Source organism: Pipistrellus kuhlii, unplaced genomic scaffold (assembly GCF_014108245.1).
Source record: "Pipistrellus kuhlii isolate mPipKuh1 unplaced genomic scaffold, mPipKuh1.p scaffold_m20_p_8, whole genome shotgun sequence".
NCBI classification, from domain to species: domain Eukaryota; kingdom Metazoa; phylum Chordata; class Mammalia; order Chiroptera; family Vespertilionidae; genus Pipistrellus; species Pipistrellus kuhlii.
In genome coordinates, this window is record NW_023425584.1 from 37,321,059 (window position 1) to 37,336,122 (window position 15,064).

A 15,064-nucleotide genomic window follows, 5' to 3' on the forward strand; every position below is an offset into this window, starting at 1 on the left:
AATTTGAATGTTAATATTTTTTTCTCACTTTATTAGGAATCAATGATAATAATGAAGCCAAGAATTAATGTGGGGACAAGATTCTTCGATTCTGATTTAGAGTTTGTCACTCTACTGTCTTGGCATCAAAACCTCACATAGTGAATTTGGAGATTTCAAAGTTTTAAAAAATTAGATTATTTTATTTTATTTTATTTTTATAATAAATCTTTATTGTTCAGATTATTACAGGTTTTCCTCTTTTCCCCCTCTTCCCCCATAGCTCCCCTCCACCTGATCCCCAACTCAACCCCATGCCCTTACCCCGCCCCCACCCCTGTCTTCATCCATAGGTTTAAGATTCTTGTCCAATCTCTTCCCTCACCCCCTGAGAATTGTTAGTCCAATTCCTTTCTATGTCCCTGATTCCATTATATTCACTAGTCCATTTTTTTTCTTCAGATTTTTTATTCACTTGATTTTTAGGTTCGCTTGTTGGTAGGTATGTATTTTATGTCTTTTTGTTGTTCATAATTTTTACCTTTACTTTTTTCTTCTTCTTTCTCTCCTTAAAGAATACCCTTTAGCATTTCATGTAATTCTGGTTTGGTGTTGATGAACTCCTTTAACTTTTTCTTGTCTGTGAAGCTCTTTATCTGAGCTTCACTTCTGAATGATAGTTTTGCTGGGTAGAGTAATCTTGGTTGTAGGTTCTTGTTGTTCATCATTGAATATTTCTTGCCACTCTCTTCTGGCCTGCATAGTTTCTGTTGAGAAATCAGCTGACAGTTTTACTCCCTTGTAAGTAACTAGCTGTTTTTCTCTTGCTGCTTGTAACATTCTCTCTTTGTCTTTTGCCCTTGGCATTTTAATTATGGTGTTTCTTGGTGTGTCCCTCCTTGGATTCCTCTTGTTTAGAGTTCTGTATGCTTCCTGAACTTTTACCTACCAGGTAGGGAAAGTTTTCTGTCATTATTTCTTCCATTAAGCCTTCAATATCCTGCTTGCTCTCCTCTGGCACCCCAAAAATCAGGATGTTAGTACGCTTTAAGCCACCCCGGAGGCTCCTTACACTGCCCTCACACTTTTGGATTCTTCTTTTTTTCTGCCTCTCTGGTGGGGTGATTTTTTCTTCCTTGTATTCCAGATCTTTGGTTTGATTCTTGGGGTACGTTGATCTATAGTTGAGTTTCTGTATATTCTTTATTCCAGAGATTGTATGCTTAATTTCTGACTGGTCCTTTTCCAATTTTTTGGTATTATCTTTAAGGTCCTTGAAAGTCTCACCAAGCTTCTTGGAGGTCTCATCAAATTTATCAAAGGTTTTTAGAAGATTCTTGAGTAATCTTATAAATGTGATTCTGAACTGTGTGTCATCCATTAGTTTATTCTCCTCCATCTCTCCCATTTGTGTCATGCTTCTCTCCCATTTGTGTCGTGTTTCCTCATTTTGGCCATCACCCTGTGTTGATGGAGTGGCTTTATGTGGTTGTTGACTTATAGGAGTCAGTAGCTCAGCTTCCCTAATCACCTGAGGTGGTCACTTTTGCTATATCCCTTTGTGGGCTTAGTGCACAGTCTTGGCATAATTAAGCCTTGATTGCTGTTGGTATACTGGAGGGATTGACCTCCAGGCCAATTGTTTGTGAGGATCTGCTGTGTCTATAAAGGAAGAACTGCTGCACTGGAGACACACCTTATTTCAGTGGGGCTTTGGTGCTCACTGAGGTCTCCCTAATGTCTCACTTATGGGTGTAAGGGATTGAAACTGAGCAGTAGAACTCTGGTTTCTGGGTCTCAATGAGGTGCAGTTCAGCTACTGTCTGAGGCCAGTACTGTCGCAGAAGCTACAGCGTGAACTATAGTCCTGTCCTCCTTGGATCTGTTTCCCCCAGGTTGCAATTTTGCTAAACTGCAACAGAGAGGGCCATTCATTTGCAAAGTCCACTGGTTGGAGCTTGGAGGTGTTGTGAAGGGCGGAGTCTCAGGGCATAGAAAAATGACACTATTGTCAGAGTCACCTTGTTGAACTTCTTTTGATTTAATGAAATGGACATACATGTCATCTAAATATTTACTAAAGAATTATTCAAAGAATAAAAAGAAGCTTTTGGGGGAAATAACTATACCTCTTTAACCCCAAAGCAATAGCATATGTCTCCAGACTATTTGTTTATTAATAATTCAGCTTTTGTACCTGTAGGAGGCAGAGCAAAGGACACCAGACTAGGAGGCGAGACCTGGCAGTGTCCCTGCATGACTAGGGCAAGTCATTTAACCCCTTCCTCCTGGTAACTCTGACAAAAAAAATAGATTACTACCGGTAGAAGAACTTCAAAGCAGTAAGGAGGCTGTGCAGCAAAACCTAGAGGAGGGCTGTGGGAGGCACAAAGCAGGTTCTGAGGATGGTGTGTGCTGGTCTCCTGAGAGAATCAGGAAGAAAATGCTGGGCTCTTATGAACAAGGAGGGATTGATAGGTGTTCTTATGGTTTGCATCGAAATTAGCACGAACTATGCCTGTGCTGCCAACATGAAATTACTGTGTCATTTTTAGCAGGGTGTATACTATTTTCTAAGTATTGTCAAGGAACTAAAAATAATAATGTGACCAAAGCTGTTATAGTGGAGCAAACAAGGACCCAGATGTAAGTGCATCAGAGGTAAATTATGAAGTTTGCCCAAGCTGAGAGCTTCTCTCTGCCACAGGCTATAGTCTTCCTTAGGAACCTATAGTGATTTACACAAACCTCTGATACTCAATTTCAGACAAATTCATTTGATTAGCATAATCTCATAGGAAGTAGGGATGTTTGTACCTCTCTCTCACTACTTCAGAATAAGCTAAGGTTTCTATGCCATTTTAATTGCCTGTGTACCTTGAACTACACAGCCAATACCATCATCTTGCTCTGGATAAAAAATAAATTAGTCATGAAAAAATTAAAATGTCTGATCAAAATTAGAGAAAGAACTTCACTAGCACATGCCATTACAAAATCTAACGAGGCTGTTCTTAAGTGTGTACATGTTAAAGAAGAAAAGGTGAGAAGAAGGAAAGAAGGAGAAAGAGATGATGAAGGGGGAAAGGATGGAAGGTAGGAAGGAAGGAAGACGGAGGAAAACAGTGAGGAGGAAGGGGTCTGAAATTATAACTTGATGAACTACATACATGTCATCTAAATATTTACTAAAGAATTATTCAAAGAATAAAAAGAAGCTTTTGGGGGAAATAACTATACCTCTTTAACCCCAAAGCAATAGCATATGTCTCCAGACTATTTGTTTATTAATAATTCAGCTTTTGTCATGAAATATGCCTCATCATGTCAAGTGTGAAATTCACGAAATGTCATCTCAATTCATTTTTAGAGTGTCACCTTGGCAGGCAGTGGAGAGAATTATAGGATTAAGTGGTCTGGCTACATATAAAGCAAGACAGAAATGTAAAAGTCTCTCCTTCAAATGCTAGACTGATGTCATGATTTTAATGACTCGCATACTATTGTTCTTCACTCTCAGGAATGGGTTATATTCCTGGAAACTGACTTGTCTGATTAGGTTTCGTCTGGTCTCTCTGGATTTTGCTGCTGACTATCATTTCTACCCCATGAACAGCAAGATCCAAGCATCTGCCTTTTGCCTGTAGCTCCCATGGTCTTGTTCCTGAGTGTGCGAGCCAGTGGGGTCTTGCTGAATGAAGTGTACAATTCAAATCATAAAATTTTTCATGCACCAGAGAACACTTTGGAGGCAACCCAAAGGTGAAACACAATTCCTATCCCAACAAGCTATTGGCCACGGACCCGTGAGACACAAGTGAAGTATAGGAACGGTGTTTCTCAAAGGGCGGTCTGTGGACCAACTGTTGGGGAATTGCCGACGGTGATGAATAAAAGATGGAGATTCCTGAGCACTGCTTCAGATCTACACAATCCGACTTCCTAGAGGCCAATCCACAGCACCTGCACAAGCTCACCTGGTGAGCCCCACATCTTAAAAGCCACTGTTCTTCAACCTGAGCCTGCCCTAAGAAATAGCCTTAATTTTAAGAAGCCACTATTTTAATTTTTCTCTCAACGTTTCTCTTATGAGGTTCACACAGCTCTCAGGTCCCATGGTGTGCCCCGGAAGGCACTGTGTGAACAGGACCAGTGACCCACTACAGGCTGCCCGCGGCCCGAATGAGAAGGGGCCCACCCTGCTGTCATGTATAAAGCTGGAGAGAAATGGTTTCATTCTTGTTGCATCCAGAGAAACCATAGGATAGAGATTTTTCAAAGGTATGTTACACACAAAATACAAACCTAGTAGAAGGTTTCTCACTGACACTTCTTGCCCAAACTAGATTATATATAGAGCTGGTGATGCAGGACTGAGACGGATACCCAGAGCGCAGGGGTGTAAGCGCATGGCGGGAAAGCGGCTGCTTTCTCTGCCGCATCCTCACGAGCCACACACCCTGGACCTTATGAAAAAGTCTGTTGACGTGGTCAGACCTTTCCGAAGTGTGCGTGCTTCTCTCGGGGACATCCATTGCCCTTTAGGTGAGGAAGCATTCCGTAACCAAGGTATTCCTGGTTTAAAAGTCTTTCGGAAGCTCTGCCTTGTAAACACTTAACAGATATACCGCAGCAGTCCCCAAAGCTAGCTCGGAAGTAGCCCAAATGGATCGCAAACACATCTCGCTCGTGTAAAATGAATGTTGAAACCGTTATTCCAGAGAAGCCATCCTTCTAAACCAGTTCTTTTTCAAATGAAAAATCCAAGGCGTGGTCGCGGAGGCTGGAAATGCAAAGGCCAGTGCTTGGTGAGGTCTCCGGTGCAGTACAGAGACTGGAGGCGCGCTCCCCACTCCCACCCCCTCTCTGCCCACCAGCACTGGCTCTGCAGCTCACCACGTGCCTCTACAGAGGAGAAACGACTATACCTATGAAGCTGATCTACTAGGCTTAGTCTCACAGACCTTCCACCGCCCTTCAATATTTCCTCGGGAGCTGGGCTTGCACAACTATGGCCCATGAGTTAACTATCCCTTAACCAGTTCTGTAAACTTTATTAGAACACAGTCACACACACCTGTTTACATAGTGTCGATGACAAAGTCAGAGTTGAATAGTACAAAAGAGACCCCAGGATCCACAAATCTAAAAGTAGTTACTATCACCCTAGCTGGTTTGGCTCAGTGGATAGAGCCTCGGCTACCGAACTGAAGAGTCCCAGGTTTGATTCCAGTCAAGGGCACATACATGCCTGGGTTGCGGGCTCCATCCTGGGTAGGGCTGTGCAGGAGGTAGCTGATCAAGGATTTTCTCTCATTCTTGATATTTCTATCTCTCTCTTCCTCTCTCAAATCAATAAAAATATATATTTAAAATAATAAATAAATAAATAAATAAATAAAACACTTATCTTTTTAAAATAAAATAAAAATAGTTACTATCTGGCCCTTTCCAGAGAAAGTGTGCCTCCCACTGATCTAGAGATTGTTCATAGTTGCCTAGATAGTGGTTCACATCAAACAGGGGTAGCTGGAAGCAGAGGGGGTAGATGCTAACATGAGACAGAGGAAAATTTCACAGGAATACTGCTGTAGGAAAAATAGATAGCTTGATCACCCCAAACAAATGCTGTCTGTTCTTCTTAACAAAATAATTTCTTTCCAAAGTGAGCATTTCATGCAATTGCTACTTTGAAAAGTAGATCAGGAATGACCAAAATAAAATGATGTATTTTTATTTTCCATGATTGTGAAAGCACAATATCCCCAAACCTTTCTCCATATATGCACCTGCTCTTTATGCTGTAAACACATAATAGCCCTCCTAATTTCCTCAGCTAAATACCAAGCTTAATTGCTGATAAATACATAATAGGCCTCCTAATCTCCCCAGCTAAATACCAAACTTAATTATTTCTTCTTGTTCCCCTATATCCTCATTCATTTACTCACTCAACAATTATTTAATAAGTAGCTATTATGCGCCAAGTCCTATGCTAGGCAGCTAGTATAGAACAGTGAACAAATGGGACATTTGCTATGATTTGGACCGCAGAGGGGAGCAGGACGGGATAACAGATGGTGAGTTGAGTATCCAGTTCCTAAGAAACATGCAGATAACTTGTAGAATGTGTGCTATAGTGAGACTATCCATACCCTATATGTTAACCTGAGGCTCAGGAGACTGGAAATGAGGAGGAGTCATCAGTCTATCAATATTAATTGAGAAAACTGGAATGCGTAAGATTACTCATATTTAGAGTATAAAAGGAAGCACCAAGAACAGAATCCACCAGGTAGAGCATAAGAATTCTGAAAAAAAAAAGTTAAGAAAGTGTGGTTTAGTGGGCAGGAGAAAATATGTTGAGTTTTGAATCATGGGAGTAAAAATAGAGCATTTTCTGAGAAAAAATTATGATAAGTCTTAAAATACATTCCTCAGATTTATTGTCATTATTGGGAGTTATGGTGACAGCAGATAGGAAAGCCACATAAGTCATACTGAAGGCTGAATATCAGTGAAGAAAATGAAGGGAGCAACAAATTCAGATAATGTTTTTCATATGTTTATCTCTGAAGGAGAAGAGAGAGAGTGAAGAGAAGAAATCAGTGGGAGACAGCTACACCCAGGAGACACAGTGGGGAAGTATCCAGAGAACTGCCCATACCCTCTATCTTCACCTGGCCGCTGGCCACATGGTGGTTTGTCTTCCAGATCATTAAACTGCACTTCATGTTTTGTGCATGTTTAATTTGTTTATAATATCTACTAATGTAACATATTTATAAAGATATTTTAAGCCATAAAAGAGTAAATCTAACAAAAAGTCTGTAAAATGTGTGTAAAGAAAATTATAAATTCTCATTGAAAAATATATTTTTAAAACCTCTCTATGGTTTTAAAAATATATTTTTAAAGACATATATTTATGTCTTTAAAGACACATCATATTTTTTGGTAGGAATACCAACAATTGTTGAGATGAAAAGTCTCTCAAATTAATCTACAGATTAAAGGTAATTCCAGTCAACAACCAAAGAGGTCTTTTTTGTAATGGAATATAACAAGCTAATTCTAAAATCCGTATGATATGATGAAGGCTTAGAAACAAGAAAACATGTCTGAGAAATAAAAAGGTGAGAGGACTTCCCTTTGACAAATATCTAGGCTTTTTTTGTACAATATGTTATAAATAAGACAGAGGTAAGTTGTAGAAATAGAGAATATAAGCAAAAGAGATGGAGAGAATCAATAATAAACTCAAGCACATATAAATTACTTCTAACTGACTAGCATTGCACATCGGTGGGGAAAGAATTGTCTATTCAGTAAAAGCGCTGGATCCTTACCTCACACTCTACATGAATCTTAAATTCCAAATATATTAAGTACTCTCTTTTGGTAAGACACAAATCTATAAACATTGAAGTTGGCAATCAGGATAGTATCTTTATGAGCTTGGAGTAGGAAAAGACCCAGAACAAGGTACAAAAGATAAAATCATAAAGAAAATGACAAGTACCTGCATTAGAACTAACAACTTCTGTTCCTAAAATACACCATGGAGAGAATAAAGAGACCACCTATAACCTGGAGGAAAACATTTGCAGCATCTGTAAATAAGGAGTAGTAGTCAGGATATGTAAACATTTATGCTAATCAAAAAATAAAAGGAACCACAGTAAAAACCGCTATAAAAATCAACAGGAATTTTTAAAAGTTCAGGATTAGACAACTAAATGTGCAGTTAGGGTATTATTTACATGTAGTTAGTCACGAAATATAGACAGAGAAAGGAATGTGATAGGGGAGCAGTGCCCTGGCATAAGGTCCTATTTCTTCACCTGGATAATGGGTACAGGGGTGTTGCTTTTATTATTTTACAATTTTACACTACTAGTAAATGTTTTAAGAGAAAATACCATGTGCCTTAAAAATCATGAAATTGTGGGTGAAAAAAATAATTTAACCAATAGATTTTATCTGTCTCTTTGAACATTTTGAGATTTTTTTTAATCCCTCAATATAAAATAGGGGAATAGTAAATTATACTGAGCTTGGGGAAAATGTAGTCTAACAAAAATGGTCCTGAGATAAAATTTTAACAAAAAAGAAAGACTCTAAATGGTTTAAAGTACAGGGAGGATAGGGGAAGATTAGAAAATAGTTAACATGTTAAAGAAAGTTGGCACACTGTTTTCTGCATTAAACTTTATCACCTCCAAAAATATAGTGAGTTAAAAGCCACAAACAAAGATAAAATGCTTGTTTTTCTAGAAAAAGCAGAGGAAAATTACTAGCTTCCTTTTGGAAGTATTCATGAAGAAAGAAGTTTATCCTGTTTTCATAAGTCATATTGCATTAGTGTGAAAAATAGGCAATAGGAAACGAATATTTCAGCATGAACATACCTGAAAATGCAGTCATGTCTTTACAAATGATCATGTAACAAACATATATACAAAGAGATGTGCCCTAATGAAAGTGTACTTCCCTATGGGGTTGCATACAATAATTAACCTATAAAAGAGCCAAAGTCTCGGAGGATGTGAGCATTATATTTAGGTGATACCAGGTATTTATTCAGAGGAAGTAGCTATGTCGCTTTGCACTTGAAGTTTCCCCACTCTGAACCTAGTCCAAGTGCAGAATGAGTCATGACCAATATTTTCACAGCCTCCAAGACACTCAGGGATCTCTGAGACACGAGCTGATGGTCTTCCATCATTCTTTGGCGGGCAGGTGTCACCACCACTAATTAGGCTTTTGCTTAAAATTTGCCTGGGTGGGGGAGGGGGGAAAGAGGTCCCAAAGCAAGAAAGTCTGGAAACTGAACAACCCATTCATGGCCTTCAGCAGCCTCGCCTGTCTGGCACAGATGCCTGGCCACAGCATCCTGGTAAAAGTTATGTGTTCGTGTAATAAGGAGAGTATTTTATCTTGTAGGTCTGCCAGTCTAGCTTCTCTACCAGAACTTAGCTGGCAGGGCCAGATTTCCAAAATGAAGGAACTTGATGGATGAGCCTGCATCTGAATCAGCCATTTTGAAAATCTCAGTCCCATAAAGTGTGTAAGCGCCATCTCACCCAATGCAGAGGTACATTCTAGTAAAAGTCTATTGGCCACAGATCAGAAGGCTCAGGACAGGCAGAGAAACAGGTAAACATGCTTCCTAAAGAGCTGGGTTTACTCAGATATCATCCTAGAAAGAAGCTAGAAAATAACATCCTCAAAATAAACATACTCTCCCATTACATAGAATTTTACAATTTAGCAAACGATTTCCCATACCACAAGAAGTGGGAATTTTTATTTTTAGAAGTAAAAAATTTGCCCAAGCTCACATAAGTAGTAGAAGACTGAGTCAGGACATATTCTAAACATAAGTTCAAGTCCAGCGTTAAATAACCTACCCCACGAAAGCCTAAAAATAGGAAGAAGCATAGTGATAGCAGCTGCCATTTTTCATTTTTAGTGAGGACCTAGCAAATGTGAGGCATGCTGTATAATGCGCTTTATAATTCTGGGTTTAAATTTAAAACAGTAAATTATATTTAAATGCATGGCAAGAGTTGTCTGTGTTGAATCCTTTGATTACAATAAAGATTTCTTATCAGCTTTATAAGTTGAAAAGACCATGTTTTGCCCTCTTTAATGGGAGCATAAAAGTATTGTTCATATATACATTATGAACTTTTATATATTTTATTTATTTCATTATACACTGAGTGGCCAGATTATTATGATCTCTGAATGTATAATAATCAAGCCACTCAGTGTATATATGTGTGTGTGTGTGTGTGTGTGTATATATATATATATATATGTGTGTGTGTGTGTGTGTGTGTGTGTGTGTGTGTGTGTGTGTGTATTAAAGGCCCAGTGCATGAATTCATGAATGGGTGGGGTCCAGCCAGCCTGGCCAGGGGGAGGGGACATGGATGGTTGCCTGGCCTGCCTGTTGGTTAAACTCCTGGTTGAGGGGACAATTTGCATATTAGTCTTATTATATAGAATATACACTGAGTGGCCAGATTATTATGTGTTCAGAATTCATAAAAATCTTGCCACTCTGTATATACTTCATATATAACCATATATAAAAAGTTAGCTACAAGGAAAATAGTGCAGCTTAAGGATTGATCATTTTAGTAAAATGTAAAAGAAACCCTTGCAAGATCAATAATTAAAACTAAATTTTTATTGGCCATTTTTATTTGACCCTGTGTATCAAAAAACATATATATTTGGTTTAAAAGGGAAAGTAGGCAAAGCCCTAAGTTAAAAGTATTATCTGCATGCCAGCTGACTGGTTATTTTATGAAAACTATCCAAATTACACTATAAGGTTCTATAATACTTCGCAGATACTTACTGAAAATCTGCTATCTTATGGAAGTAGGAGATAGACAAAAGTATATCATACAATATCTATTTTTAAGGATTTATACTCTAGTAAGAAGAATTAAAAACACACAAGTAGAAGGTAATGAGTATTGGCCAGAATCCAATATTTGATTTCTTTGAGTTATTCTAAATAGAAAATGAATTATATCTTAAATTACCATAAAATATGTCAACGTTAACATTTCAGCAACAGTAATCCTCTAAATCACATGTGTCAAACACAAGGCCCGCGGGCCAAATCCGTCCCGCCAGGCCTTGCAATGTGGCCCGCACCGCGCTGTCATCACTGCACTCCGCTGCGTTTCCATCACAATGACAGTTTATGACTGTTCAGTAAACCATTCGGCCCGTGTTTTAGGCTGGATTTTAGATTTTGGCCCCTTCTCTGATTGAGTTCGACACCCCTACTCTAAATCATCTAATTGCCTTTAAAGAGGCAACTCAGAATCTGAACTGAGAGGTTCAGAGTGGCTTTATTTAGTCACTAAATTGACCCTAGAAATAAAGAGAGATGGGGGACAGGTGTTTCTTCATTCTCATTGACTTATTTCAACACAATTAACCACATTGGTTCTTGTCATTGACATAAAATTTTTCATGCTGGTATTTTTCTTTCAATACACAAGCCTTCACGTCTGCACGAGTACACTGAAACCTCTGGCTTCAAGGAGAATACCTAAGAAGGAGAGTCACAAAATCATTAGCCCACATAAATATTTCTTTTCCTCATTTTCCATCCAACCTCCCTCCCTCCTCCTGAGAAAACATGCACACACACACACACACACACACACACATCCCACACACCACCTGAATCAGACATTTTTATGTACAATGACCTGATTGTATGTTTAGTACTGTTAAGTCCAGTTTTATGTTAACCTAAACCAGAACGTTGTTACAGATAAATAGAATATAACTCTCATGGCAATTTACTGTGAATCCTTCAACATGGCCCCATATGCTCAAGAAGCAGAGAAAATAATATGATACAGATTTATGCGTCTCCCTTCAGCTCAGAAATCTTATCATGCAGTAATTAGAGGCGCACTAAAAAGCCAAATAAAGAGGCCGCTTGCTGTATAGATCTATAAACTGGATATTGACGCTACAGATGCCAAAACACAGTCAGGAAGATTAGCTTGCAGCTCCGTCCCCGCTGAGGAAGTTCCCTGGAGGATGAAAGGGCCCTGGAACAAAGTGAGATGCTTTAGCTGATCAAGCCCTATTTGGTCACTTTCATCTCTGCGATGCATGGAAAAGGAGCCCCTTTCCTGCCAGCTCTTGGCACTGTGACCAGGGAGAGACATAAAGGGAGGCAAGGCAAGGCTTGCACAAAAGGGGAAGTGGTTAAAGGCAGCAGCTCTTTCCAAAGAAACAGGGGTGCTGGCAGGAGATGTTAACAACGAAGATGCTTGTGCCTCCGTGGCAAAGAGAATGGCAATGGCCTAATAATGAACCTGAAAGACACAAGTGAGGATGGCTGCATGCAAAGCGGGGAGAAACCTCCCAATTACCGCTTTAGACAGCCCTATTAATCCCTCGGAACACTCCCGACAAAAAGTCCATTCAGCGTTCCCTCAATGTGTGCCGTCTAATGGGAGCAGTATTATGTCTGACACGGAGTGTAATTACATCATGAGAATTTCACATACAGAGAAGTAAAGTCTTTAATTTTCTGCAGGTGTCTTGGACACATTCTGCATAATTCCTTGCCCCAAAATGAGGTGCACATTCCTCTCCGGCAGAGCGCTCTCAGATTGGGATGGTTTGCATTTGAGGACTGAGTAATAGTCATTTATCTCAGCCATTGCGGAAAGCAGCACACAGCACATTCTCCCTGCATCGCACCACGTGTCAATAGCATCTCCAGCAAAGCTGAACAAAATCTGTAATTATAGATACAGGATGTGTGTACCTACAAATGCATAAAATCTTGCTCTAATGCTTCTCTGGGTCACAATCATGAGCAGCAGATAAGTAGTTAGGAACCTTTCTATATCCATTAGTTCTGAGATCCCAACAAGCCCATAACCCCACGAGGGGGGTGGAGGGGGGGGACTTAACGGGTTACTCCCACCAGTCCATGCAGCTTGGAAACAATTGAAATGGTACAGGAAAGAGGATAAATGGAAAGGACAGCATTAAAGGCTGCTTTGTTTCCTGAAATAATTACACATGTAGCATGCCTTGTTGATTTATTCTAAAGACTCTTCAGTCAAACATAAATGGATTACATCATTTTTTGCTGACTTACACAAAACAGTTTTATTATTTTAGTATCACCTGACCAAAGGCATGACAAAGAGGATGTTTAATATAACAAGTTCATAGAATATGCACCAAGAAGGAAAAAAAAATTATAAATTGATTTTCAATGGTGGAGCAGTTCAATACACAGAAATAAGCTAAATTGTGGCAAACTGAACTATATTTCTTGAAGTTGATGACTTTACTACTGAGACATTCTTACATAATACAAGAGAAAGAGTAATTTTACTGGTTCCTACTAGAGAGCAAATTATATCAACAAGACATAGTATCTGATGTTCTTTATGATCCTATGTTTTCTGAAAAATCCTTATCATTAAATAGAAAAAGAAATGGCACTTAAGGCATCATGGTTCATAGACCCAAGGTAGCTGGATCCTTTTATCTATATATTAGAGACCTGTTGCATGAAGATTTGTGCAATAGGCCTTCTTCCCCTGGCTGCCGGCACCAGGTTTCCTCCAATACCCAGAACCCAGGCCTTTGATCCAGCCACAGGGGAGAAGCCAAACCTCTTTAGTCTTCAGTCTTCACTCCATGCCTGTGTATGCAAATTAACCTTCCATCTTTGTTGGGTTAATTTGCATGCTCACTCCTGATTGGCTGGTGGGTGTTACAAAGGTATGGTCAATTTGCATATTAGTCTTGTATTAGAGTGGATTGCTCCTACCTCCAAAGTACAACGACTTCTATTTCAGAAGCTATGCTTGCCTATGCAATCGTTGTCCAAAGCAACCCTTCCACTGGCACCATCTGCTATTCAGGGCCCATAAATAGCCCAAATTAACTACTGAGGTTTCTTTCTTATCCAGGCATCTGAAATGTTGTGAAACATTTTTACTGTGTTCAGGTCCCAGAAAACCTGAGAAAGTCTAATAAGAACTTTTTCATTTACAGTTCAACTTGGGCAAAAACTAAGCTCTCCTGGACAGTAGGTTATCTTTAATGTCCATTTTCAACACAGGACCAACTGTTCCTAGGAAGTGTTGTCTGCTTTTCCAAAGCTCAAAGCATCCTTTCAGAGAGAGAAGACTGCAGATGTGCTCATGTTCTCCCCCCTCCTCTGGCCCGGAGAACCTCAGGACACACGGCCATAGGTGCCTCTGGGGAGTGCAAAGGACTCGCTGTCCTTGGCATCGATTACTTCCCAGTTTATTCAGGCAGACCAAGACATCCTTCAAGGACTCGAGCTGCAATCTTACTGGCATCATTCAAAAAACTTCTCCAAAAGTCTCCTGAGGCTAAAAGGACTGTAAAAACTGACCTGGAAACTTCCCTCACTAAATGTGTAAATAGTACACACTTCAGCCAATCCGTAACTCACTAAGAGGTATAGACTTGCTAATACCCGGTTCCCCTGCATGTTCAGGATTAACCACTAAAGTTGCTCATTCTTGATGCAAATGTCACAGGCAAAGGTGAAGAAGCTACCATGCATCTACTGCACCTCTCTGTTTAGAAGACAATGCCACCAATGCACTATGCTTCTCTTTAAGAAAAAAAAAAAGAAAGAAAAACTTGGGTTATTTTTATTATACAGTACTTTATAAAACCTTTTGCACAAGTTCCAAAATTATCTCCATGAACTAGTCACAGCTATCCAGGAATGTAATGTCATATAATTCTTCTACGTTTTCTTAAAGAGACACTGACTAGGATTAGTTGAACCTAAATCTGAAAGATAATTCAGCAAAAAATATTCAAAGTGGAATAATTTTCACTAATCCCCACAATACACACTGTTTTTGTGTAAGAGGTTTTTCAAATACCCAAACCCCTGGCAATTCAGAACAGACTCGGGAAAGAACATTACTTCTTACTCAAGAATTAGTTCCAAACTAATACAGATGATGGAACAAGAAAGCATACATGGGAAATAAAATGTGAAACAGATGGCAGGAAGCCTTATGTGAGGAACTATACATGCATAGATGACCCAGCCAAAGAAAGTTATTCTGGTGTAAACACTAGATCCATTCAAAAGATGGACAAGAAGAAGGATGGAGTACAATCGTCTGACCAATAAGTGGTCATCACTGGGGGGAAAAAAAAAAAAAAAAAAAAAAAAAACATTTAAATTGTAGTTTTTATGATGTAATTCATATTAAGGTATTTTGGTCCCTACCAGAAATACAAACAGAACATGCATTATTCATTCACATTTGCATGCAGCAATTCCCATAAAGAGGAACTGAGTGGGACATGTGTTCAAAGGCTCTGTGGATTCTGATATGTTACAAGGAAAAGCTTTCTGGCAGAGCTCGACTATCAGTGGGTTTACTGGTACATATGAAAGAATGAATGAAGGTCAGAATATGTGTACTGAATATGCAGAGAAGAATGTATTGATTAACAGCCAGATTACATTTTTATCTCTGAACTAATTTATTTTAGTGTTAGGGGGAGG

The 15,064-nt window shown here is 39.2% G+C and overlaps 1 pseudogene; it reads left to right on the forward strand.

Moving 5' to 3' along the window:
* Positions 1–4,388: 4,388 nt before the first annotated feature.
* Positions 4,389–15,064, forward strand: part of LOC118711285 — a 125,747-nt pseudogene continuing 115,071 nt past the window's right edge.